The sequence below is a fragment of the Manacus candei genome, unplaced genomic scaffold (genome assembly GCF_025592945.1).
Source record: "Manacus candei isolate 608988 ecotype Guabito, Panama unplaced genomic scaffold, ASM2559294v1 h1tg000133l, whole genome shotgun sequence".
Classification (NCBI taxonomy): domain Eukaryota; kingdom Metazoa; phylum Chordata; class Aves; order Passeriformes; family Pipridae; genus Manacus; species Manacus candei.
The window spans coordinates 1-25,684 of record NW_026138181.1 but is presented as its reverse complement, the minus strand read 5'-3'; the positions used below and the strand labels follow the sequence as shown (position 1 = coordinate 25,684).

At 47.1% G+C, this 25,684-nt stretch overlaps 1 protein-coding gene across 1 annotated transcript in view; it reads right to left on the bottom strand.

Moving 5' to 3' along the window:
* Positions 1 to 22,421, bottom strand: part of LOC127462648 (plexin-A4) — a 160,904-nt gene extending 138,483 nt beyond the window's left edge. Inside the window, exons 1-2 of the mRNA XM_051771449.1 lie at positions 22,279 to 22,421; positions 19,614 to 19,714 (exon numbers count right to left, since the gene is read on the bottom strand). The gene's annotated coding sequence lies outside the window, so the exon portion shown is untranslated. The remainder of the gene's footprint in view (positions 1 to 19,613; positions 19,715 to 22,278) is intronic.
* Positions 22,422 to 25,684: the final 3,263 nt, after the last annotated feature.

The following is a 25,684-nucleotide window of genomic DNA, read 5'->3' as shown; positions in this document are numbered from 1 at the left end:
CTCACGCTGGAATCGTTTAGATGAGCGGATAAAGTTGTCACTCAAAATCCATCCTTAGAGCAACCCCCCTCACACATCCAGAGGAAATCCATAAATCCAGCACATGTCCTCCCCTGGGGGAAACAAAACTTTTGAGTCACCTCTTTTTTTTTCAGAATGTAGGACCCGAGATCTGCAGGAGAAACATCGCTTGCCCATCGAGCCTCAGCAACAGAGTTTTAAATGGAAAACCAGGAATGCTGACGCCTGGTCTGCAGGGAAAAGACCACTTCATAGCAGACTCACCATGACAACACTGATGTAAACTTCCACTGCAATCAAAGGCAGGAAAACAAAGGAGGAGATGGAGGGAGACGGCAAAAATGAGTGGCTGGAGATGAGCTGAGCACACATTTTAATGGGGATTTGGACTCCCCACTGCTGCTGCTGCTGCTGAAAGGCTTCTGTGATGATCTTGGCTTCCCCTTCCTGGATTTACTGAGCTAATCAAACACAATTCAGCCTAGCGTGGACTGTGGCCCAACAGAAGCCACAGCTGGTGAGAGGGAGATGGAGTTTGTGAGCAGGACCTCGGGGTGGCTGAATGGAAGAGAAGCTCCTGCTCCAGGCAACGTGGGAAAACGGCCAAACCTCATCCCAAAGAGCCAGAGCAGCCAACCATGCCAAAGTCAGAGCCAAAGGCACCCCCAAGGCATGCTGGGCAGGGTGAAGGGCAGTTTGGTGGCTGCATGTCTGCAAAGGGCTTCCAGACTCCTCCTGGTTGGGTGGACATGGCAAGAGGCTCTTTCCACACTCCACATCAGCTGCTCTGGGTCAGTACTGGGTGCTGGACTAGTAAGGCCACAGATCAGGGTGGGGGGTATTTAAAAGATGCACAAACTGATGCTTGAGAGGCTCTTGAAACCCAGAAATGGCTGCGACAGCGCAGCCCAAATATCCACAGAGCCATTCATTCTGTCTCAGACTCCAAGAGCAGACACTTGGGCAGAAAAAAAATGACAAAATCAAGATAACAAAGTGAAAATTCTCCTGGTTTAAACTCCCAGCTTCCAGCAAGGAGAGAGCCTGACCTGGAGCCTGCACTGATGTCATTGTATTGAACAGCTCTCAACAGCTCTTTCTTTCATTAATTTGTCTAATTGCTTTCCAGACAGTTGTGTTTCTGGCCTCACAATGTTGCCCAGATGAATGACACGCCATATGAAAATGTCTTTTCTTCTGTTTGTTTTAATATCCCGCTTGATAATCTCATATAAAGTTCCCTGGATCTTGTGTTATGAGAAATGGGGAGTAATCATCCCCTCTCCACTTTCTTCATTACCCTCATGATTGTCTGGATGTATTGTTGCCCTCTCAGTCATCTCTCTTTTAAGATGAAAATTGCCAAGTCACACAATCTCTCCTTGTGTCCTTCTGACAACCCTGAAAAACTCTCCATCACCAATTGCATTTTCTGCTTCATTCTTCACCCATTTTTAGCTCATTTATCAATACCCCAAACACCCTCAGCAGACATTCCCATGGGACCCTCCCAGGTATCCCCTCCCTCCATCACCACCCTTTATTCATGCTCTTCGTTTCCCATCTTTGAACTGCTTGCTAATCTATCAAAAGACTCATCTTCCTGTCCCATGACACACTGTGGTTTAAATTCCCAACTATGGGAAAAGTATAAATTCCCTTGTATCAACCACATCATCCATATCACACGGACTTTGGTTTATTTAAAGAACAATAATTGACTTGTGACACCCACTGCCCTCCCCCAGCGTGTCAGATGCTTTTTTATTAATCTATTCTTAATCATGGCTCGACCAAATTAATGGGGGAAAAAATAAAATTCAATAGAATCCCAGACTTTTGCTCTGGTTTGGGTTGGAAGGGATCTTTAAGATCATCTAATTCCAATCCCTCTGCCAGGGGCACCTTCCACTAGACCAGGTTGCTCCAGCCTGGCCTTGAACACTTCCAGGGATGGGACAGTCACCACCTGGATTCAAATTTCCTGACTCAAATTCCTGTTCTCAGATCCTTCAGGAATTTGACTTTAAAAAAATACATGTTTTCCACCTTTCATTCCCCCAGTAACAAGGCCAGTGTAAGTCAGGAGGTGTAAAGCAGATTTAATAATGTGGTGATTTCATAGCAGAGCTTCCCAAGATCTTTCAGTGAAATCACTTTTCTGCTCTAAAAGCATTTTTTACTGAACCCTCAGACACTTGTGCCCTTTGGAAAATAAACTTCTGGGGGGACCTCATTACATTTAATCATTTATTTTTCTGAGGTTACCAGTGTGTTTCCTATGTGGGCTGTCTGATGATTGTTTTGCCATTCACACCCCAGAGTTACTGATATTTTTATTTTTAATTCCTTTGAGTACAGCTTCCAGTTTTGAGTAGAGTCTCTTTACCTTGTCGTTTAAGCAGGCATTTTAAACTTATTTGTTTAACTCACTTTTACCATCTTTCAGGGTTTTTTTTCACAGTTCATATAACAACAAGCCTCTTATGTGATGCCTTTATGCAAGATACCATGAATCACTTTGCCCTTGTGTCTGCTCCTTTTAACAGGCTGCCTCATTTTTATGTTGTCTCCACTCTGAAGTTGAACTTCACTGTAATTTTGATTTATTTATTTTGTTCTGCTTATGCAGGACACTGAATTTAAGCACTGTGTGGTTGCTCTTACAGAGCAATGCCCTGATGGCAGCACATCCTGGGTGTAAATCAGGAGTAAATCCAGATTTGCTTCTCTTTTAGTGGGTTTGCAGGTCTGAGCTCCAAGTGTTGTGACATTTGCAAGGCCACTTGGAGTCTCTCATTACCACCTTTTCTGCCCTCCCAACCCTTTGGATTTCTCTCCTCATGTCACAGTCACTGTCACCCCCCTCGAGTGGTCAATAAACCAGCCTTAACACCGTGCCCTTCCCTGGGGACCCCTTGTCACTTGTGCACACATTGACCCTATTTTCTTCCTTTGATTTTACATTTTCTGTAACATAAAAGCCCTTTCTTCATCATTTTGGCCTCCTCTATTGTTCCTGTGTGATTTATTCCATAAATGAGCTTCCTTTTATCAAGGTCTCAGGCTGTGTGTCCCATTAGCATCTTCATTTAAAGCAGACTGTTAGCATGTGCACAGAGGCAAGTATATATTTAATTCTGTCTGATTGCCTATTTTCATGTGCCTTGATTAAAAGGGACATTCACTGGGATTGATTTTTGATGGTTTAACCTGAATTTTATCAAGTTCCAATCCAATAGCTCTTCAAGGATAAAGGCATGTTATGACTTCACCTCTAGACAATGAGTTTCAACCTTCAAAACCTTTCTTGCCTAATTTTTATTTAACTGGCAACAAACACGTTCCTTCCTGTGTCGGCTCCCACTCTTTGAAAAGGTTTCCTTATTCCTTAGGAACTTTTCATGCTCTGTTTTCTTAACTAATGCACTTGCTCTGTTCCTGGCTTTGCCTTTGAGAAAATGCTTCCATAAAAGTGTTGATTTTTAGCCTGTTATCTCCACAGTTTGTGTCTTTCCTCCTCCTGTCTCCTTGCAATTGGGAGCTGTGGCAACATCCCATTAGTGTATTGAACAATACCAGGAAACATTCCCTAATCCTGGGGCCAAATGACATGGTCTGATCTCTATTAACTCTATTAACTTCCAAGACACCAAGTGGAAACCCTCCTTGACCCATTTAATTCCCAAACATGTCCAGGAATTGTTTGAAGGAGCGACAGCAGGCCTAAGCCACACCATATTCTAATAAATTTGTATCCTAGGTAGTTGTCTTCCAGTGCCTAAAAACATTCCTTGGAGTTTTCTTAATTACTACTATAAATATATGTTATATGGACCAGGACCACGGGATTCTTCCCATTGGAGTCTGTCTGGATGCCCCTTTGTCCTCAGAAACACACCTACATATTTATTTGCTGTCAAATTATGGTTTCATATTGAAAGAGAGTAGGTTTAGACTGCATATTAGGAAAAAATTCTTGGCTATGAGGGTGGTGAGGCCCTGGCACAGGTTGCCCAGAGAAGCTGTGGCTGCCCCTGGATCCCTGGAAGCATCCAAGGCCAGGTTGGGCAGGTCTTGGAGCAACCTGGAATAGTGGAAGGTGTCCCTGCCCATGGCTGGGGGTTGGAACCTGATGATTTTTAAGGTCCCTTCCAACCCAAACCATTCTACGATTCTATGAAACCTCCTTGTTTCTCTCTGTCACCTGTAATCTGTGCCCCTAAAGACACATCCTTGGTCCATCCTTGCTTTATCCAAGGCATGGATATGATCCAGGGGGACATCTTATTTATATGGTTCTTCACCCTTTCTCCAGCACCTTACAAGGTGTCCCTTCCTCTTAAACTTGCCATAAAAAACATCCCTCTCTCTACCCTGATGGAGGGATTGCTCTATCATGTTGCTACAAACTCCATCATGTCCCTGTCACCCCAAGTCCTTCCTGTCTGATCACCTTAATCCCAAAACCCAACACTTCCCCCTAAGGACCATGGGCTGCCAATACCATTTGCACCTACACAACCCCTGCCCTTGAGGCCAAAGCTGATGTTCTGTGCCACGACCCAAAGCCCCACTTTACTCCAGACTTGGCAAACCAAAGGAGCACTAGGATTGTGATATCAGCTGGAAAATCTGAGCTCCAGAATAAGAGGGGTTGGATTAAGGTGGTGGATTGAGGCCCCTCAATTTATGTGTCAGTCTTTAGGTGTGTGAGCTGACTTTTGAGATCCTTAGAAAAGGGATCATGTGCATGCACAGACTTGGCATGAGTCAGAGTCCTAAGCAGAGCTGAAAAGGGACACAAAAGCACAGAGGTGGAAGGGATCACCTGATTCCCTCAGTGATTTGCAGGCAACCCTTCCACAGCTCCTTACACAGAACTGTTCTCAAGCTTTATCCCAAAACCAGTTGTATTTTTAGTATCCACTAATCTCACTGTAAGATTACTTCAGACATATTCTCCTCCCAGCCAGAAACTTTCTCCTACCTTGCACAACAAATGCCCACTTTATTTTCACTCCCTCCTGGGCCAAGATTATCCACATCTGAAACAGCCTTTCTCTTTTGTAGGCATTTAATCCCTAAATCCACACAAAAAGTCCTACCTGTGACCACCTTTGCTTTCTAGACTCACACTAGTGAAGGTGTTCCTGTCCGTGGCAGGGGGTTGGAACAAGATGATCCTTAAGGTCCCTTCCAACCCAAGCCATTCTGTGATTCTGAGAGACCCCTGCCAGTCTCTTCTTGCCCAAATATCCCTCCTAGCCCTTCAGAAAGCCTCTCCTGCTCCATTTCTTATTTCTGCAGTGCAGGAAGAAGAGTTGCAGTGTCTTACCCTGGTACCTCAGGCTAAAGAAACTCCACAACATTAACACCACCAAATTTAAATCAAGCCATCAGGAGAAGACACCATGTCCATGTTCCCATCCTACAGAGATCCATCAGTCTGTCCAGCAATGCAGTGACCCTGTGCCTGCTCTGGAGTCCCTCCAGGGTTATGCCAATGTAACCCTGACCAGCTTTTCTGCTCCATTTGTGTCCACACTGTTGGAAAAACTGAGCCAACCTTCACACCAAGTATCCCAAGGGAGCAGCTGCAGGGGGGAGAGGCAGGCCAAGCACTTCCCATCTCCTTTGTGAGAGATGTTTCATCTGCAAATAGGTTGTACATGACAGAGACAAGTCGCTATTTGAGATATTTGAAGATACGGTATAACACTGTTTGGCCTTAATTTTGGGCTTCAGCAAGCTATTGATTTTTTGATTCTTTATATTATGTTAATGATGTCCCGATCATATCAGAGCACAAATGTACTCCTGCAAAGCTCCAGAGTGCAATATTTAATAGATAGTGTTAGTATTAATTGATTTTGCTATAATTCATTCCATGCATCTTGTCACTCTTAAGGGTTTGGGGTTTTTATCAATGGTGAATTCCCTAAACATCCAGGCAGAATGAAAAAGTCAAAGCATTTACTTCTCCTCTTAGTTTTTAATTTGGGAATGGGGGTAGTGGGGAAGGCTGACCTCACTAACTCACCCCAATCAATAGCTGATTAAGTGCAACACTCAACAGCAGGACTGATGTGTTCCTGAACAGCTCAAGAGGCCATCAAATAATATTTTGTCAATTGGCCAGATGAGTTTATGCAATGGGTCCTCTCTCCTTCCTTTCTCACCAGCCTTTCCAGATCATAATTCCATCCCTGGAAGTGTCCAAGGCCAGGCAGGATGGGACTTGGACCAACCTGGTCTAGTGGAAGGTGTCCCTGCCCATGGCAGGGGGATGGAATGAGATGGTCTTTAAGATCCCTTTCAACCCAAACCATCCTAGGATTCTATGATTCTGTGATCCTCCATTGGATAAAGCTGGGAGGGAATTCTCCAGGTCAGTTTTTGCCTTTGGTCCTTGAGAGCAGAGAGAGGAACAGAGAGCAGAGACCCACTATTGCTCTAACAGTGCTGGTAAGAATTAACTCCCTACTACACAGAAAATCACTTTAATGTCCAGATATATTGGATATTAAATATATATCCAGAGCCATTTCTGAAAATAAATTTTATGAGGCAATACCCTCAAGATGGGAAAAAAATCATTCTGCTTTCTGGGTTACTCATACACTGAAAGTTATTTGTGACCTTGTTTGCAGGATTGGGGCTGGGTGAGAACAAGGAGGGGATCAGGTTGATTCACTCTCATCCATGTTTGCATTTTCTCTTCTCCCTGAGAAAAGCACAGAGCTAAAGCTCTTGGCAAGGATCCCAACATCATTCTCCTACCATTATTAACTGGCTGGCTCTTTAGAGGGGCTGGGTGGAAAAGGGCCAGGGCAGCCTGAAGAAAAGCCACCTCTGGCCCTGCCACATCTCAGTGGTGGCTCTGACAGAGATGCTCTGCTCTGATAACACCTTATCAGGCCAGGCAAGCTCTGAGAGATGAGGAACAGACAAAACAGGCCAGTGTTATCTGAACTGAAATCCTGCCCTTTTGCCCTGCACAAAATAATTCAGTGCTCCTTGGCAGGGCTGGCTGGCATCCCTTCCAAACTGGGGTTGGGAGCAGTGTCTGGCTGCCTATTCCCAGCTCCTGGGGTGCCAAGGGAAAGGACAGATCAGGGGGTCTCCTGCTTCTCTGCTGCAGCTGAGAAAGTCTGCAGACAAAACTTGCACCCCTTCGTGGTGGAGGTTTGGGTCTGCAAAAAGACAAAAGGAGTTTAGGGTTGTTGTGGTCATGACTCCACCTCAGCTCTGAGCCATGAGCCCCATACCATTAATAATAGTTTTAAACTGAAAGAGGGTTGATTTAGATCAGATGTGAGAGAAGTGTTTACAGTGAGGGTGGTGAGGCACTGGCACAGGTTGCCCAGAGAGGTGGTGGATGGTCCAGCCCTGGAAACCTCCAAGGTCAGGTTGGATGTGGTTCTGAGCAACCTGCTCTGGCTGAAGGTGTCCCTGCTCCTTGCAGGGGGGCTGAATGAGATGACCTTTAAAAGATGACTTCCAACTCAAACTAGTCTATAATACTTTGATTAATACAAGTGACAGACTAAAGAAGCCTCACTTCACCCCCTTTCCTTCTCCTTCCAGCTGCAGGCAAGGATGTGTTTCAAACACCAGAAGCATTTGGCCTCCTTTCTACTCTTGACAACAAGGAGGGAGGGAAGAGAGGATGCAACTGCACCCAGAGGACACCCACTTGTGAATTCTGGGTTCCCAAGGTCCCCAGATGCCCAGCACTGCCAGGCACCAGCACCTCCTGGTGCACACTTGGCTGGATTTTCCAAGCCACTCCCGTTTTTAAATGAGACCTAAATGAGGTCCTGCCCTTTCTGCTCTACTTTTTCATGACAGCTCCAGCCTTCTGCCCTCCCACCAGACGCAGGAATCAAGCAAGGATGGAAAAAAAGAGAGACAGAACACACACCCCCACCCCCCCAAAATGTGCATTCAGCATCTGCACCAAGGTAACCAGGGAGAGAAGCCTTCCAGGCACTGGTGAGTTAGATTATTTTCTTAACATGTCTCAATTAAAATGTAGATCTCCTTTACAGCCTGGGGCAGAGGGGCAGGAGGCACTGGGAATGAGATATGGGAGGGACCAGCAAGACACAGGGGCCTTTGCTTCATTCCTGTCTGCCTTAACCCTTGTGGTGCCACCTCTGCTCTAACAGGAGGGGCACAGGGTGTCCAGTGGGTCAAGCAAGGAACTGCACCATGTCTGCCAAGGCTCCTTCTGCTTTAATTGAACAAACTCAAAGCTTACTCAGCCACTGGTGAGATGAAATTATTATTTTCATGCTTTATATATGCTATATATATATATATATATTTACTGTCTGGGAGCCTGCAGTCAGCACATCCAGCTCCTTACAGGACTCTTGGAAGCCACTCATCATCCCAAGGGCTTTAAGGTTTAGGATCTCACATCCACCTGTGAAGTGAGAAGCTGCTACTCCTCTCCTACAAACAAGGGGCTAAAACAAAGGCAAGTAAAGGATTGGAGTCATTTTAAGCTGGGCATTGTTTGATACGGTCGTTTAGGTTTCATCAATAAATAGGTACTAAAAGAAACTGGTACTTCCAGAGGGCAATTCAGGGTTACAAGGAATGTGTTTAGGAAAAAGTGCCTCTCTTCACTCATCACTGAATCAAGAAAGCTGGTAGTGGGTGAGATAAAGCCCATCCTAAGTCCAAAATCCTGCAAAGTATCTACAGCACAGCAGGGAAATTAATTCTGCTCTCTCTTGCCTAAGGAAAATTCTGTGCCCAGTGGATCATGCTGACATCCCTTTCTAAATGTACCAAGGGGTCCAGAACTTGTTTTCTCTGGTCAGAAACTGTCCCAGATCTTGTCTCTACAACAGTGTTTCAGTCCTTCAGCCCACTCCAATTCCCACTTCCTCACAACCTCTCAAATCCAGGTTAGGCAGAATCATCCTCCAGCTCCTCCACTCTGTCCCAGCAGACCCTTCAGCTTTTCTCCTCCTCCTCAAAGTATTTCTCTGCCCTCAACTTTATTTTTTGCCATGAAACAACCAAAAAAAAAAGACCAATTAATTGCTGGTGCAGCTTCCTGGGCAGGGAAGAAAATGGTGGAGGGAAATAATAAGAAACCTGCCCTTCCTTCCATTAGCAGGGGCTGGTGGATTATTACACGTGGGGCTGCCCCATGTCCTACTGCCCACAAAGAAGCCCATAGCCAGGAGAAATTCACAGCCAACACATCTGTTCTTCACTGTGATTTCAGCCTCCTCTGTGGCAGGATGGCAAGAAAACATGTTTTCTTTGAACATCCTGGTTTCTTGCATCCAGCTGTCTTAGCCACTCCAGTCTAGCTCTGGCTCCAGGGATGAGACTCTATTAAAAATGCACCCAATGCCCAATGGAAGAAATTATTTTGGTCTAATCTATTTGGCATCAGAACAGGAGGGAAGAAACGTTGCCTCTCATCTTGCATAATGTTTTATTTGAATGTTGTGTAGTGCATGAGATCAGGCTGTTGTCTGGCTCCTATAATTCATGGAACTGAAACATCTGTGTCTGCCTTGGTAGATGGTGCCTGCTATAAATTGATAGGACACTATTCAAAAGCTGCTGAAGGACATATCTGAAGTGGGAAAAGATGGAAGACAAGATGTTCAAGAAGACAGGACAATGACTTGCTCAGATCCACTCACCAAAGAAAAGAAATATGTTTATTTTTTGGAGGATTTTCCTTGCTTACGCTGTGAGCACGGTCTCTTCCTCCTAACCCCAGCAACAAAGCCCCATCAGCAGGATGAGATAATCAGCTTCAAGCTCAGAAGCTCCTGTGAACTCTCACAACCTGCCTCCAGGACCACAGTACAGCTGGGAAGGGAGATGGAATCATAGAATCATAGAATAAGAATCATAGAATGTCCTGAGTTGGAAGGGACCCACAAAGATCACTGAGTCCAGCTCCTGGCCCAGCACAGGACAACCCCCAAAATCCCACTATATGCCTGAGACCATTGTCCAAATGCTTCTTCAACTCATGGCTTGGGGCCATGGCTCCCCTGGGAAACCTGTTCCAAAAATACCCAATTCTTGTATCCAAATGTTTCTAAAAATTAAAAAAAGAAAATCTCCCTGGTACAGAAGCCACATGAAAAAAGGATCTGCAGCTCTGCTGGGGGATGGAGTGCAGATGTGGGAGCAATAGGAAACATTAGGGGCTGGAGACAGAGGTGTTGGTGGCACATGGGAAGACTTGTTGGCAGGTCACTGAATGTGGGAGTGTGGAACAGAAGATATAGGGAAGACATTATTCCCTCTGAGGGTAGTGAGGCCCTGGCACAGGTTGCCCAGAGAAGCTGTGGCTGCCCCTGGATCCCTGGAAGAGTCCAAGGCCAGGTTGGATGGGGCTTGGAGTACCTGGGATAGTGGAAGGTGTCCCTGCCCATGGCAGAGAGTTGAAATGAGATGATCCTTAAGGTCCTTTCCAATCCAAGACATTCTATGATTTTATGACCCCATGATGGCCTGTGTTTCTGGGTAGGAGAGAGTGTGTGTGTGTGTGTGTGTGTGTGCAGATCCACAGACAAACTGAGTTTGGATAAAGACAAACTTAGAAGCTTTGCTGTGCTTCTCTTGCGGAGGAATCTCTTCCCGATCCTCCCGCCCTCCCCTCCCTTCTGAGACCTGTCACAGGTGGAGGATGAGGAAATGTCACAGGAGCAGCAGTGGAAGGGGAAGGCTGATGTTCCCCCACCCCGGGGAGAGCTCGTTTGCGGTGCCATTTTCCCTCACTGGCGGATCATTGGCTGCAGAGGAGCATCTGACAGCAAGGCAGAGCAATTCCCTCTGAACAGCCCAGAAAATGAGGCAGTTTCCTGAACCATCCACCTCTCAGCACTCTCAGTGAGTGGCACAACCTTGCAGGAAGGCCCAGCCCTGCTTTATTGCAAATTCGGACTCTGGAAGACCTTAACATTCACAGAAGGAATAAGACTGGTCAGGTTGCAAAACCTGTAGAATATTGTCCTTTCTGAGAATCTGTGGGGGCAGGACATCCCAAGCTGGGGTTAGGCTCTCTTTTTCTGCCAGCCTACAGAGGTCTAAAGTCACTTGGCATCTCCTCAGGCCCCCAGCTGGTCCTTATCCTCCAGAAGAAATGGGTCTCCAACAGACTTTGTGTCCTATTTGTCAGCCCCAGGAGAACACTTCAGGTAACCCAGGTGCTCCAGTTGCAGTAGACAGCAGGGATGGGCAGCTGAATTGAGCTCCTTGTATAAATAAAACCACCCATATTTCAAAGTCTCCTCATGTTCTCCACACATCTGTGTTTAGGCACCTGAATCAAGGCCTTATGTTGCTACTCCATATCTAAATCTCTTTGCTGGCTCTGTCAACATCAATTTTAAAACCTCAGTCAGGGTACACCTCTTCCCTATAACTTTGCTTCTCAGCTCCAGTGCACATCTGACAAGCCTTTTAAGCTGACCAGGGTGGTCATACAGCTTTCCCCTGCCCCCTTTCCCTCCCTAGATGTCTGCTGTGGGATATCTAGATGTGACACCCACTGATGTGCAGTGCCATGCTGAGTTGACGCAGGCGTGTCCCCTGCCAGGGAACCGGCACACAGGAGATCCTCTAGAAGCCCCTCAAGCACCAGAGTACCTTTATCCCTCTCTCACTGCCTGTCCAAGCACATGAGACACCTCCCAGCCCACGTCAGGTTGTGTTCTGTGCTTCACATCAGAGAAGAAGAAGAAACCTCGGAGATCTTTCTCTGCGAAGGCTGAACTTTCTGCAGCGCTAAAACCTTGAGCTGCCAGTGTTTCTTTGATGAGGACAAATCCCAAGTAGGACACCTCACTCACAGGGCTGCATCAGGAGAAAGCTTCTGCTGGAACCCACTGCACAAACTAATTATCTTCCCCCCCCCCCCCCCCCCCCCCCCGCTGCCCTCTAGCAAAATGAGCTAATCAAGGAAGGAGGTTGCTATCAAAACACATTTACCACACGCCTGCCTCTCGTGGCCCACAGTGCCCAGTGCTGTCCCAGAGTCGCCTCAGGCAGGTACAGCCACAGAGATAATCAACCTGTGAAGGGCAGAGCTCTGCCCTGCACTGCTCTGCAGACCAGAGCTGGAAAAGTGCTCCCACAAGGGACACCATGGCATTTAAGGAATGTAAGGACATCAGCGGTGCCGGACACAGCCATGGGTCAGCTCTCCAGGACTAGTGGTGGGATGTTCTGCTCTGAGGTACAGGGCTGGTTCAGGGAGGTTTATTCAGTGTCATCACCCATCTGGAGTGAAATGGGATTCCCAGGAGCCTCCTTTATCACCGTGAATAGCCCTGCTCTCAGTTCCAAGAATTCCCTCCTCCTCTCTGGACTAAGAGCCCCGATCCCATTTCAAAAGGCCATTGCAGAGCTGTCACACTTGGGGCCAGCTCCTCTGCCCCAAAGGGGAGGCAGTGCCGAGGTGTGAAATGATGGGCACTTTAGCTCTACCTCAGCAGACAGATTAAAGATAATCTGGGCTCAGTGCAGAAAGGGCCGACGTCCCTCCATGGAGCCCCCCTGCTGCGCTTCCCTCTGTGCAGAGCCTCAAAGGCCCCATCTCCAGTTTCGATAACTGCCTGAGAAAAGTGGGAATTACTCCCTGCCAAGGCCAGCTGAGGGAAGGTGACTCCACTTTCCCTTGCTTTCAGATGGAAGGGGTTCCCAGGCCAGCTGTGACCATTGATGGGCAACACTAACTAACAAACAACTGATCCAAACCAAATCCAAGACTTCAGATTTCCTGCAGTTACTTTCCCTCGCAGCATTTATGTTTTCCTCCCCCTCGTGTAACTGGAAATCTCCTGTTGCAATGAGAAACAACCCCAGATCCCTCAGACACACGGGGGTGTTGAACTTAGGAACTGAAGTGGCTCTGAGCCTCCCTTCTGGTGGGGAAGCACAGCCCAGCTGGCTACAGATTTCCAAGGAAATGCAGGGTTTTGAGCTGGAAGCCATTTGTTCTTCATGTGGCTGATCCATCTTTAGGAAGATTAGGAGACAATTATCATGTGCCTTTGGCAAGTAGAGGGTCTCCCAGGTATATGAAGGCACCCAGAGCTGACCCATAGCAAGCAAATGTGAAGGCAGAAAAGAATACAGAAAGACTTTTCTGTAAAAAAAATTGTCCCAGCCATGATTTTGAGACCCAGAGGGTGGCTGGGTGCTGGAACAGGCTCCCCAGGGAAGTGGTGATGGCACCAAGCCTGAGAGAGCTCAACAAGTGTTTGAACAACACCCTCAGGCACATGGTGGGATTTTTGGGGCTGTCCTGTGCAGGGCCAGGAGTTGGACTCGATGATCCTTGTGGGTCCCTTCCAACTCAGGATATTCTGTGATTCTCTGGGTTATTCATAATGTCAGGCAAGTGCAAAGCACCTGCAAATTGCTGCCTTACTGGAGGGACTCCACTTTGCACCTTTGGACAAACCAACATGGGAAGTACAAAGGGAAGCTGAGGGTTTGCAGGACCAGAAGCCCCTGCAAGAGTCACTAAATCACACTTTTCTCACTGTCTGTTAGAGCCCAGAGTGGCACAAGACTGGATGTGATATTCCAACCTTCTGCCCTGCTGGGTGCCTGAAGCCTGACCTTTACAGCCTTTCCCAGTGCCCCTTCCCCACACAGCACTGGACTAAATCACTGGAAGGAAAAGAGATGAGGTGAAGGGGAAAAGAAAGAAAAAAAAAAAACCCTCAGCCTGAAAGACAGTCACAGGCTTTCAGACAGCAGAAAGTCAAGCAAGAAAAAGACCCTTCAAATAAAGGTCTTATTGCAGCATCTGTGGGCAGCTTGGGTTACCTGAGACTCTCTAGTGATTCAGAAGACTTTGACCAAGAAAGTTAAAGCCAGGGGCAATCAATGAGCCTCTGCAAGCAGCATCCTATCGGGTTTCCTGCTGAGACCAGACAGCGGGAGTTGCACTTTGGAACTTTTCCCTTTTTTTTTTATTCCTGGTCTGGCAGTGAGTCTGAGTATGGATAACAAACCTCCCTCCCCCTCCACACTAATCCCTCACTCCCTAGAAAACAGCTTGTTTAAGTGCCTTTTTTCCCTCCATATCATGTTATAAAGGGGAATTGTAATTTCTGGGTGTGCGAGTATCCTGTGGCTACAAGGCAGGTGGGAAGGGGTGGAGAGCAGGGGGATGTGGAGGGTCACTTCCCAGACACTGAGGGAGGTGTCTGCTGCCAGATGATGGCATAAACCCCTTCTGAACAGGGTTACCCTTTTGTGGGGAATCCAAAAAACTCTCCTATGGCTTCTGAGCTCTCTCATATATGAAACACCATCCAGGTCAGCTCAGCCTGAAGAATTGTGTGTAGGAGATTTTGGTCATCCCTGGACTAACCCAGAGCCAAAGGGATCCAGGAAGGTGACTGGTATGGTCCATATCTAAGACTCTTGTATCATTGCTTCATTCATGGGGTGAGGATGCCCAGAGGAGGCCACTGCATCCTGTTCCCATGGTTCAGGGGTAGGGGAGTGCTGCTGGCACATCCTCTGGAACTGGGATGCAAAGCCAACCTTGGCAAGGTTCTTGGGTGCCAGAAGGACACCCAAAGGACATGAGCAGCTCCCCAGAGATGAGCAGAGGAGTGCAGAGAGCAGAGCCAACTCCTGGCTCCAATAACTCTGCAGTAGGACAGACTGGAGATGCTCAAACAAACCCTCTTCCCTGTGCAGCAAATGTCAGTTCCTCCTAAACCAACAGGGCTTGTTGACGTCCTGCTTTGCTCAGTCTCCAGAGCTGGTAAAGGCTTCTGGGGAAGAAAGAAATCACAGATGCCCAAATGTTCCTTTTTAATGAAGAAAAAAAAAAAAGTAATGCTTCATTTCAGAATGACTTTTTATTTTGAAATCTGAAGCAATTTACTAAAAACTCAAATAAAACCCCAAAAATGAGAACTTCCGAAATCTAAATGAATCATTCTCCAATTACTAAATGGAGTCAGTGCCTTCCAAACAGCTTTCAGGAACATTTCTTATTAAAAATATAATTGTCCACTACGAGCCGGGGGAAGGAAAAAAAAAAAAAGAAGTTTTGAAATATTACAAGTTCTCCCAGAAAATGAGACTGTTTTCCTCTCTGATTGCAATTAATGACCTGCCAGCCAAGGAGTCCCCAGACCAGCAAGGGCAGATTCCAGAGCAGAAGGAGGCTGGTGCCTGGGGGTGCATCCTCCCTTAAGGACAGCTTGAGTATGTTCAGTTGTTCCTCTCAGAATTAAATGGACGCTGCAAAAAGGATGAAATGAGGCAGCACAGCCAAAATCTACGAGTGGCACTAACACAAAAGAGCCTGGGACAGGTCCCTTCTGCACCCAGCAAGGTCAGTGTATTTCCTGCAATAAAATGTTGCCTGTCTCTAAGTGATAAATAAAATGATGCTGCTCTTCTGCCCTAGATTTCCATTCTGTTGGCAGATGGGGGGTTAAACACAAGCAGAGACACCATTCAGGGCTGAAAACCTTCGTGGTGACCACGTGCACCTGGAGCAGTGCATGTGCATGGAATAACAGAGTGGTTTGGGTCAGAAGGCACCTTAAAGATCATCCAGTTCCACCCCCTGCCATGGGCAGGGACACCTTCCACTGGACCAGACTGCTCCAACCTGGCCCTGGACACTTCCAGGGATGGAACATCCACAATTTCTCTGGGCAACCTGTGCCAGCGTCTCACCACCCTCACAGAAAAGAATTTCTTCCTAGTATCCAATCTAGACCTAGCCCAGGGCTCATTCAGCTCCTGAAGGGTTTATCCTTCCTCTGGGGGTAAAGACCCTGAGCTATTGCTGCCCCTCTGCACGTGGGTGGGAAAGGAGGAAGAGGAGGATGTACTCTGCAAATGGATGGAGGCAGAAGCAACTTGCCAGGGGGGTTCTCAGGCATGGTCAGATACTGGATGGCATCTTTGAATAGAGCTGCTGATCTGACTTATAAGCTGCTGAATTCAGTCCAGGCTTGCAGAAAACTTTTCCCTGCTCTCACCCCCCTCTGCAGCCCCTGTTGGGGCCGGTGACATTGCTGCGACCTTGCAGCCAGGCACCTCGGTGCCATCCATCTCTCAGCTCTGGTTCCTCCTCTCCTGCTCCCAGCCCAGCCCAACCCAGCCCCTTGCCCTCCCCGGGAGGCCCCTGCAGCAGCCACATTTTCAATTTACACCAACTAAATGATTCATCGCCGCCTAAAGAGCCCCGAGCAGAGCCCGGGAGGGGAGCGGAGCTGCGGCCGGGAGAGGGAGAGGGGGGGACAAGATCGGGGCGAAGATACGGAGATGAAAAGCTCCGGTGACCTGCTCTCTGCATCGGCTCTTCTGGGGCAGCAGCCGATCAATCCTCCCCCCTCCCCTCTCCTGTCTGTGGGTCTGTCTGTCTCCCTCTCTCTCGGCGGACTCGAGTTTCCCGGTGTAAGGTTAGGACAGCAGAGCCGTGGAAATCGATTCCCGAGCCCTGGCACAACGCCCTCCCCGCACACACAGCCCTGGCTCGGCCGGGAGAGGAGGGATGAGGAGCCTTCCCCGGGCATCTCAGACCTCTCAGGTGGAGGGAGATGGGAAATGGGGGTCTGGGAAAGGCGGCTGGGTCACCCCTGAAGCAAAAATCCCAAAATAAGAGAGATGGGCGTGGTAGAAAAAAAAAACCCAAAAGCAGATTTCCCCTATCTCCCAGTCCACACTGTTCCTCTTGATGGTTTATACCAGAGGGAAAAGATGAGTGAACAGCATGGCTTTGCCCACAGCCTGGCTCCCAGTCCTTCTCTACCTCAAATCTTCACTAAAAACTGAAATAAAACCCCAAAACCAGAACTTCTGAAATTTAAACGAATTTTCCAATTACTAAATTGGTTCCTCCAGCCCAACTGAGTTCTTGCTGGAGGAAGGTTTGTACTGGAGGATGGTTTATAGAGGAGGGAAAAGATGAGTGAACAGCATGGCTTTGCCCACAGTCTGGTTCCCAGTCCTTCTCTACCCCAAGCCTTTACTAAATACTGAAATAAGCCCCCAAAAGAAGAGCTTCTGAAATCTAAATGAATCATTCTCCAATTAACAAATGGGTTCCTCCAGCCCAGTTGCCTCCTCCATTCCTTCCACAAGCTCCCACATCAGCCTGGCTGGATTCAGCCATGCACTGGATCCCTGGGATGTGACTGGGAGGGAAGAAGGAAGGGTTAACAGTCAGGAGGGGAAATGTTTCCCCATGGATCCTCGTGCAGGACTCATTGGTGATACATCCCACTTGAGAAAAAGTCTATTAAACAATCTTTAGATGTTCTGATGTTCAAAAAATTCTAATTTACCCTGAATATACTGTGCAGCCAAAACTTGTTGAAGGGGGTGTGTAATTGTCTCCTTGACTCTCAGGACTACTTCTGAAAGGATGAGGAAACTGAGACCCAGAAAGCCTGAGGCACCTGAGGCTGGACTGAAAACCCCTTCCAAACTAGGATTGAAAATCAGATTGCTTAACTGCAATGGCAACTAGAGCGAAGGAAAAGACTGAGGTGGGATTTGATAACATTTGCCTTCAAACTGCTTCAAAAAACCCCACAGGGAATTAATCTCAGCGACCCTCCTGAAAAGCACATAAATAGGAGGTGTTTCTCTTTTCCAGATAAGGAAACAGAGGTTAAGTGGCCAGAGGGAGGAGGGCACAGGGATGCACCATCAGCCAGGTCCACACTGTGAGGCCAAACTTCTCCCTGAAGGATTGAGACTATAAGATGATTTTTTGGTTGTTTTCACCAAGTCAATGCTGCCAATCCCACTCATCACCAGCCATTTAATTTTAATACTCCTTCACAGTGAGCTGCTGCACACCCTGCAGTTCTCTGTGCCCCTTTTCTCTCCTTTTGGGGATTTATTGCTGGAGGTATTGATTGCTCCCTGCCACTGACCCTGGATGGAAGGAGATGAAATATCCAGCATTGCTGTGGTACAATCAATGGCCAAATTCACCCTTTCCTATGCTGCTTGTCCTCCACTGAGGGCAAATACATGGGGTTCTAAAGGAAAGATGCAGGGTAAGATGGGATAGAGACATCCTATAGAGCTGTACATCAAATGGAAATATCCTCAGGTCAGCAGCATGAAAATTTTATGGGCTCATACTGATCAGGCCACAACTCAGGATTGGTTTGCCAAGGATCCCTTGGACAACTCCAGAGCATGAGTCACGTTTTTGGGCATGTTTTGGGATGTATCCCCTAAGAGCTGATCTGAAATTAAACAGACTGTCATGGTTTTGGGTGAGGGTCACACAAGCTGACGAGGATTAACAGAAGGTTGCAATATGGCACAGGTTTGTTCCCTTCTGCTCTAGAAAGGAGAGGTTGCAAGAGCATCGCTTCAACTTGGATCACTGCCTCTTCCAGGAGAGTTTGCGATGCAACAGGAAGGACTCGGAGGTGAACTCAGCAGGAGAAGACAAACACACTGCAACAGCAGTGTCCATCAGAAAAACCCTCCAAGGCTGCCAAGGACACCGTGAGGCTTGGAGTGACAGCCCCCTGCAGAGCCACGCTCAGCTGGAGACGTCTGGGCGGACAGATCCAATGCACTTTGCAGCCACTGTCTCTCCTGAGAGGTTCTTGGCAGATGAGACCACCCTGCCACTCATACCAGGAGCTCAGCCAACATGACACCTCCCTCTCCACGGCTCTGCCAGAGGCCTCTCTGCAGGAGGAGAGCGCTGGCAGGGAAAGGCTGAAGAGAGGAAACTTCAAGATCAATAGCATCATTAAAATTCCTTAAGAAAACAATGCCAGTGAACCAATATCCCGGTCCTGAGGACACCTGGCTCCAATGCTCCTTGAGAGGAGCATAAGCCAGTACGACACAATAATGAAATAGTGAAATGAGGTCCCTTCTATAAAGAAGCCCAAGAATATGGGCAGAGACACATTTTCTCCTCATCCTGTCCAGATAAGACAAATGAACAGTTTGACCCCTTTGTGCTCATTTGGCCCAGTTGTGTTGGCCACAGGACAAACCCTCAACTTCAGGGCCAACACTTTCCCACAGTGAACATGCAAACCATAAGGTCCCCTTGAAAATTAACTTAGAGTGGAGCCCACGATGCTTACAGGGATCTGATTCCTCTCTAAGAGCAGTGGAGATCATGACAAATCCATAGGGGGAGAGGTTCAGGTCAGCAGTGGAAAGCTGGAGGTGCTGAGACAAGGGCACCCAGTCAGAGCCAAATTGCCTTAAGGAATGGAAACAAGGTAGATGTTGAAGGGCTGCTGGAGGGTTTGATTCAGGCTGGACAGGTGCCTTCCTGGTGCAGTCAGCACACCACGGATCACGTGATGGAGGAGGTCTGTCCGGTCTCTACCATCCTTCTTTCCCCTTGCCTTCCGAAAAAATCCTTCCCAGTTAAACCAAGCCCTCCCCAGAAAGCCCCAGAGACCTTGCTGGAGGTACCTGGGGGACTCCTCGCCTCCCCTGGCTCAGGTGAGACATCATTTTTCATCTCTACCCTGTGTTACCACAGGCACTGAGAGGAGATGGTTGGTGGAAAAGCAGGGCTGGGCTGGTGACCAGCACCAGCAGGTACTTACGTGTTGTGAAGGACACACCATCCACAGTGAGGGTCTCCTGAGCCCAAGCACTCGCTGCAGGTCTCGTACTGGCTGCACGACTCCACGGGCACCCGGGTGAGCTGCAGGAGGAAAGGGGACAACCTGTCAGGCTTTTCACAGCCCATAATGACTTGGTGGAGGTGCAGCCCTCCCTGTCCTCTTCCCCTGGTGCCTGCCCTCCCAGAGGGACATCTATGCAGAGCTCAGCAGGCCTGGGGGATGTGGATGCAGCTTGCTCCAGAGCTCAGCCTGGTGCAATCCCTGTCCAGACCATCACATCCCCTCTGGCCTTCTACCCTTCATTGCCAAATGAGCTCACTTGCACAGTTTCCCAGGGAATCAGCACATCAGGCAGGCTGTGGGGACCTGGTACCTCGGGACAACTAAACAAGGTGTGATCTTCTGCAGCATGTTCAGCTCACTGGATCTCAGTGCTCTCTCCCACTTTGGTTGTGGGTCCTGTTGCTTTCTGGCTTCCTGGGAGAACTGAGGTCTTGTGATGTCTTTGCCTCCCTCCCATGACCTCCTGCACCAGCACTCCCCACTGCCACCACCACTCCTGGTCCCAGAAGAGTGTTAGCTCCACTCTCCAGTGCCTCTCTCCATTGTGCATCTTCCCAACCATCAGTTCTCCCAGTCCTGGAGACGTTGCTCCCTGCAGGAAAAGGACCAAGCCTACCAGGCTGGCTATTTCCTTGCTGTCACCCTGCCTTTGCAGCTCAGAAAGCATCAGATGTGGACCTGAAACACCCATCTACTGCCAAAACGCTGCATTTTATTATCTATTTTTCTTTTATTTTTTCCTTTTTAATTAAAGTATTTCAGTGAGAGATTTCAAAGGCAGAAGGGACTGCCCAGCCTGACCTCCTGTCTCACAGACCAGTGCCTTTTGATTCCTCTTAGGTTTTGCAAGCCCCTTAGATCTTTTGAAGCCAAACACACAGTTTGGGCCCGATGACCTGATAAGTCTCTTTTCCACTGAATAAACTTCAGAGAGCTTCTCTAATATCCAGTCAATTGCTGGTGTCTTCACCCCAGCTCCTGTCAGCAGGGAGAGTTTATTCCTTCAGATGATATAGTGTGGTATTATCCTGATGAAACACCACTGAGAACTGCCAACTGTAAACTGCAGAACAGTTACTCGTGACAAATGACAAGGGGATACACCTGGATCCCGGTGACAGTTTTTCACTTGGCACAACATTCAGCAGAGTTTGAGCTGTGAAGTGACAGATTAAGATCCATCCTGATTCCACCTGTGAATGAACCAAGAACCGGCTTTTTTTTTTTTTTTAATTTTAAATATAAATTTATATCACGCAAAATTCCAGCTGTGTATGGAGACCTTTTCTATTTGGATCAGAAATTGTCTTTCCCACCCCTATACACGAGTCCCACGTGGTAGTTGATAGTCTGTGAACAAAAGCTGAAAATGTGGAGCTTTGCCTTTGACAAGTGGCAGCAGCTTTAGAAAACCTCAGGTAGAAATATCAGGAGGTTTATTTATCGTTGCACCATTGCCTGTGCCAAGTCACCCACAGAAACCAACTGAAAGCTTTTAACGAAAAATGTGAGATTGGGGAGAAAAAAAACCAAACAACCAAAACCCAACACAAAACCACTTTTCTCAAACTGAATCTATTGCCACGAGCATAAGAACATAACCAGGACAGAGAGAGCAGCAAAAGTGAGAGGATCAAGAGAGGGATGGAGTCATTCAAGCTTCTGTAATTATGGTGGACTTGGCAGTGAGAAGTTAATGGTTGGATTAGATGATCTTAAAGGTCTCTTCCAACCTACATGATTTTATAATTCTATCAAGAATTTCAAAGGTGAGATGGTTTGGCCATCAATGCAGTTGTTCCAGCTTCCTTAAGCTTCAGGTCAAGAAGGTATCAAAATACTCATCAAATATAAATGTTGTGCTCCAGGATTACACCCAATTAGACTTGTTGAGCCCAACAGTCCGTGTTGCATCCAACTTCCAAAAATACACAGAATTTTTTTACAAGAATATATCAAGAGTTGCAGACCTTATAATTTATTATGTCAGCCATTCCCACCTCTTTCTTCTACGTAAGAAAAATATATTGTGCGTTACTTTTCCTGGATCACACCTGGTTTGACCACCAGAGTACTCGAAGAAGAGGCAGATAATTCAGTTATAAAAGACTGTCAACCTGCCATTCCTTGATCCAGATGTAACTGGTTGTGTAATCTCCCCCTTGGAATTAGAAATTTGTGGACACAGTTGGGATTGGCTCTGCAGTTCCTCCCCAAACTACCCTCATTTTAAGATATGCTGCTGCTTGATTTGTCCTCATTAGCTGGGGGTAGTTCTTCTCATCTCTGAGCTCGTTTACATCTGTCTTATAGAACTGAGCCCTGATTAAGAAGTTTAGATCAGAACATGCACTTTTCAAATGTCTGATGATGTTGGGTTTGAATGTTCTGGCTCATAAGCCACTTGTGGCTATGATATATGTACAAGAGAGAGGTCCTAGAGGACTGAAATTTGCTATTTGTTTGCAAATTGCTGCAAAAAGAGTAGATAAAAAGTGGTCTCTGTAGGTTTTATTATTATTATTATTTAATTAGCCATCAAAGGATATCCAAGCTCCTTTCAGAGTCGAGAGGAACCTACTGGGAATCCAGATCTTCATCTTTGCAGAAATGTTTTCCTTTCAGTGTATCTAGGGTAGTTTGTGGGATATATGTTGTTTAGGAGCACACCTTGCTTGTGTTGCTGTCCCAGAGACCACAGATGTGTGGTAAGAACTTCCACAGCCTGTCAGTCCCACCAGAGTGTGTTTGCATTGTGACATGTTATTCCTGCTGTCTGAGACCCTTTATGAGTTCACCTCAAGCAGCTTTATTGCGAGATTAATTAAAACTGCCCCACGCTGGTAAATGTCTCGGGCTGTAAGTGTCAGACCTTCTAATTAATACAGAAAGAAACTACAAAAAACAAAGGAGCTACAACTGAAAGGGAAGCCACCTAAGGGTCGTCTGCTGAAAAGAGAAAGAACATCAAGCAAATAAGGCACATCTGAGGTCTTATTTTCCTTTTTGGAACATAAACTCTAATTAATTCCGCTCAGCTTTCCAAGCTGAAAGTTTTGAGAACTGACCGTGGCCCTCCAGGGAACAGTCAGCTTTTTGTGCTGCTGCTAAAATATCTGGAAAAGGCAAAGTCCACACAGCCTCCCAATTACAAAGCCTTGACATTATTCACTGCAATGAAGGGACCAGACAGTGCTGAAGGTTGAAAGCTCCGTGGTAAACCAGGATGTGATTACTCCTGCCACCTCTTCTCCATCCTTGGAAAGCCTGACAGACTTCTCAAGGTTATTTCCTAACATCAGTGAGGGTCTTTCATTGAGGTGGAACTTGGATTCAAGGTTTTGCAGCACAGAAGCACAGAATATCCTGAGCTGGAAGGGACCCATCAGGATCATCAAGTCCAACTCCTGGCCCTGCACAGGACAACCCCAAGAATCCCAGCATGTGCCTGAGAGTGTTGTCCAAACACAAAAAGGGTTTCAGCAGACAGAGGATGAACAAAAGCAAAGTGTCTTTAATTTTGGGGCACTGTGAGCCAGTTTAGAGTAATTTAAATTCTGGAAGTGGTCCCGGCTTGACTGATATTTTGGCCTCACTGTGCCAGAGCAATATATGGATGTAACAGAGATGCCTGTTGTTTTAAGGACTTATATCCCATACCTTAGGAAAATATATGATACTAGGAAAAGGTTCTTCCCCCAGAGGGTGGTTGGACATTGAACAGGCTCCTCAGGGCAGTGGGCACAGCACCAAGGCTGCCAGAGCTCAAGGAGTGTTTGGACAATGCTTTCAGGAACAGGGTGAGATTGTTGGGGTGTGCTGTGCAGGGCCAGGAGTTGGACTGGATGATCCCTGTGGATCCCTTCCAACTCAGGATATTCTGTGATTCCATATGTGATGAAGCACATTTTATCAACGGGAGCTGGAGCTGGAAGTGAGGTCTCATGCAGCTGAAGCAGGAGCTTCCTAAATGTCTTTGAAGATGTGGGCTTGTGACATCTAAGTTCGTGCAAGAAGTTCAGGGAAGACCTGAATATTGAACACTAAGTATGAACACTAAGTATGAACTAATATGAACATTAAGTATGACGTATTTAGACTTTGGGTTCTTTGGAATATTGCAGGTATAAAAGTAAGGTTCCTGTAGAAGCCTGTGCACACACCTGATGGACATCTAGGAGCTGCTGTGCTTCCAAGGCTGTGACTGTAGCAAACCAGAGGGACAGATGATCTCTGATCATCCCCTAGGTTGGCATTTCCAGAGCAACCATCGCCCCACAATGATTTCCAAGATCATTGGAGTGTGTGAAAGACCCAGGAGCCCCACCACCAGCACCTTGCTTGAACAGGGGAGACCAAAGGCTCAGGACCTGAATCCCTCAGGCAGCTTCACCTTCCAGGCTGTTCCCAACTCACAGCTGGGGAGGTGAGACACTGGAACTGGTTGCCCAGGGAAGTTCTGGAAGCCCCTGGATCCCTGGAAGTGTCCAAGGCCAGGTTGAAAGGGCTTGGAACAACCTGGGATAGTGGAAGATGTCCCTGCCCATGGCAAGGGGTGGAGCTGGATGGGCTTTAAAGTCCCTTCCCACTCAAACCTTTCTATCATTCTGCCACTCTTTCTATCCAGAGTGAGGTGAGATCCCAGAGCCAGGGGTGGACAAGGGGAGAGTGATTCCAATATCCTTCTCAAAGACAGCGAGAAAACAATGAGCAGCTCCAGCTACCATTTCTGCAGCAGGATTTGAAGAGATATTTCACTTCATCAACATATCCATTCACTGGATCCCAAAGAAATCATTCATGACTTTCTGGCTCACAAGGACACCTTGAAAAATCTGGCAAAATCCACAAACTGCTGCACAGTTCAGAGCTCACCTACTACTTTAGGAGACATCATCTCACCTCTGATCCAGCCTAACTTGCAAACTGCAGCTTCTCCAGCTCCCAGTTTCCCTTCTACCCTCCATTTCTAGTATGAATGAGTTACAGAAAGTCATTTAAAACAAAATGATTGAGTGTTTTGGATCTGATGGACAGTAGCAGCTAATCCTGTTAGAAATTTGGCTCCCACTTCTGCCATTATATATTCACAAAAGCTCCTGCTGTGTGCTCAGTCGTAATTTTCTGGCTCCCGTTTCTGACTCTTTTATTTCAATATACATTGCTTCTTTCTCCCCTTAAACTGCCAACATTCTGGTCAAAACCTGAATCATTGCTCAATCTCTGCTGTTATAATTGGATGTTAATACAGAGGCAGGATTTATTCAGTCTGATGGACTAAGTTAATTTAAATGTACAAAAAGGCATCTTAAGTAGCCAATTTCCTTCCCAACAGTCAAAAGATACATTTCCAAAACACTGAACAAGCCATGTGGGTTCTGGGAATGCTGCTATCTTTCGAGACTCAGCCAGTGCCCCCCAAAAATGCAGGAAGATTAAGAATTGAGCTTATTTGATTTCAAAGCCTTGCAAAGAGTGTTCATGATAATACAGTCTATTAAACAGAGCAAGGCAAGAGCAACCTGAGAGACTACTGGAGGAACCATTTCTGCACCCTGAACAGAGTCAGTGAGGATGTTCTGTCACCTGCACAGTACCCCAAGATGTCAGTTTTATTTTGGCCTGAATTATGGACAAAGGGACTTAAAATTCCTCTGTTTGATACCCTGTGCCTTACTGTCTGACCTACAAACTCAGTGAAAAGCAGGAACACAGAAAAGCAAAGCCCAGGGGATCTGAAGCCCATGTGATTGACACTGGTAAGAAACAGGACTCCCACACATGTGGATGTAAAACTGGTGGGAGAGGAAATGATCCTGTGGGGTTGGAGATGAGGACCTGGGTTTCATCCCAGCCTGCCACTCCAGCATGATAAGTAAATAACTTCCCAGTCCCACTGGGACAGAGAATGTCATTTCTCATCAGACACCCCCAAGCTTTGCCTCTTCATCATAGCACTCTTCCCAGGAAATCCATGCTTACACACC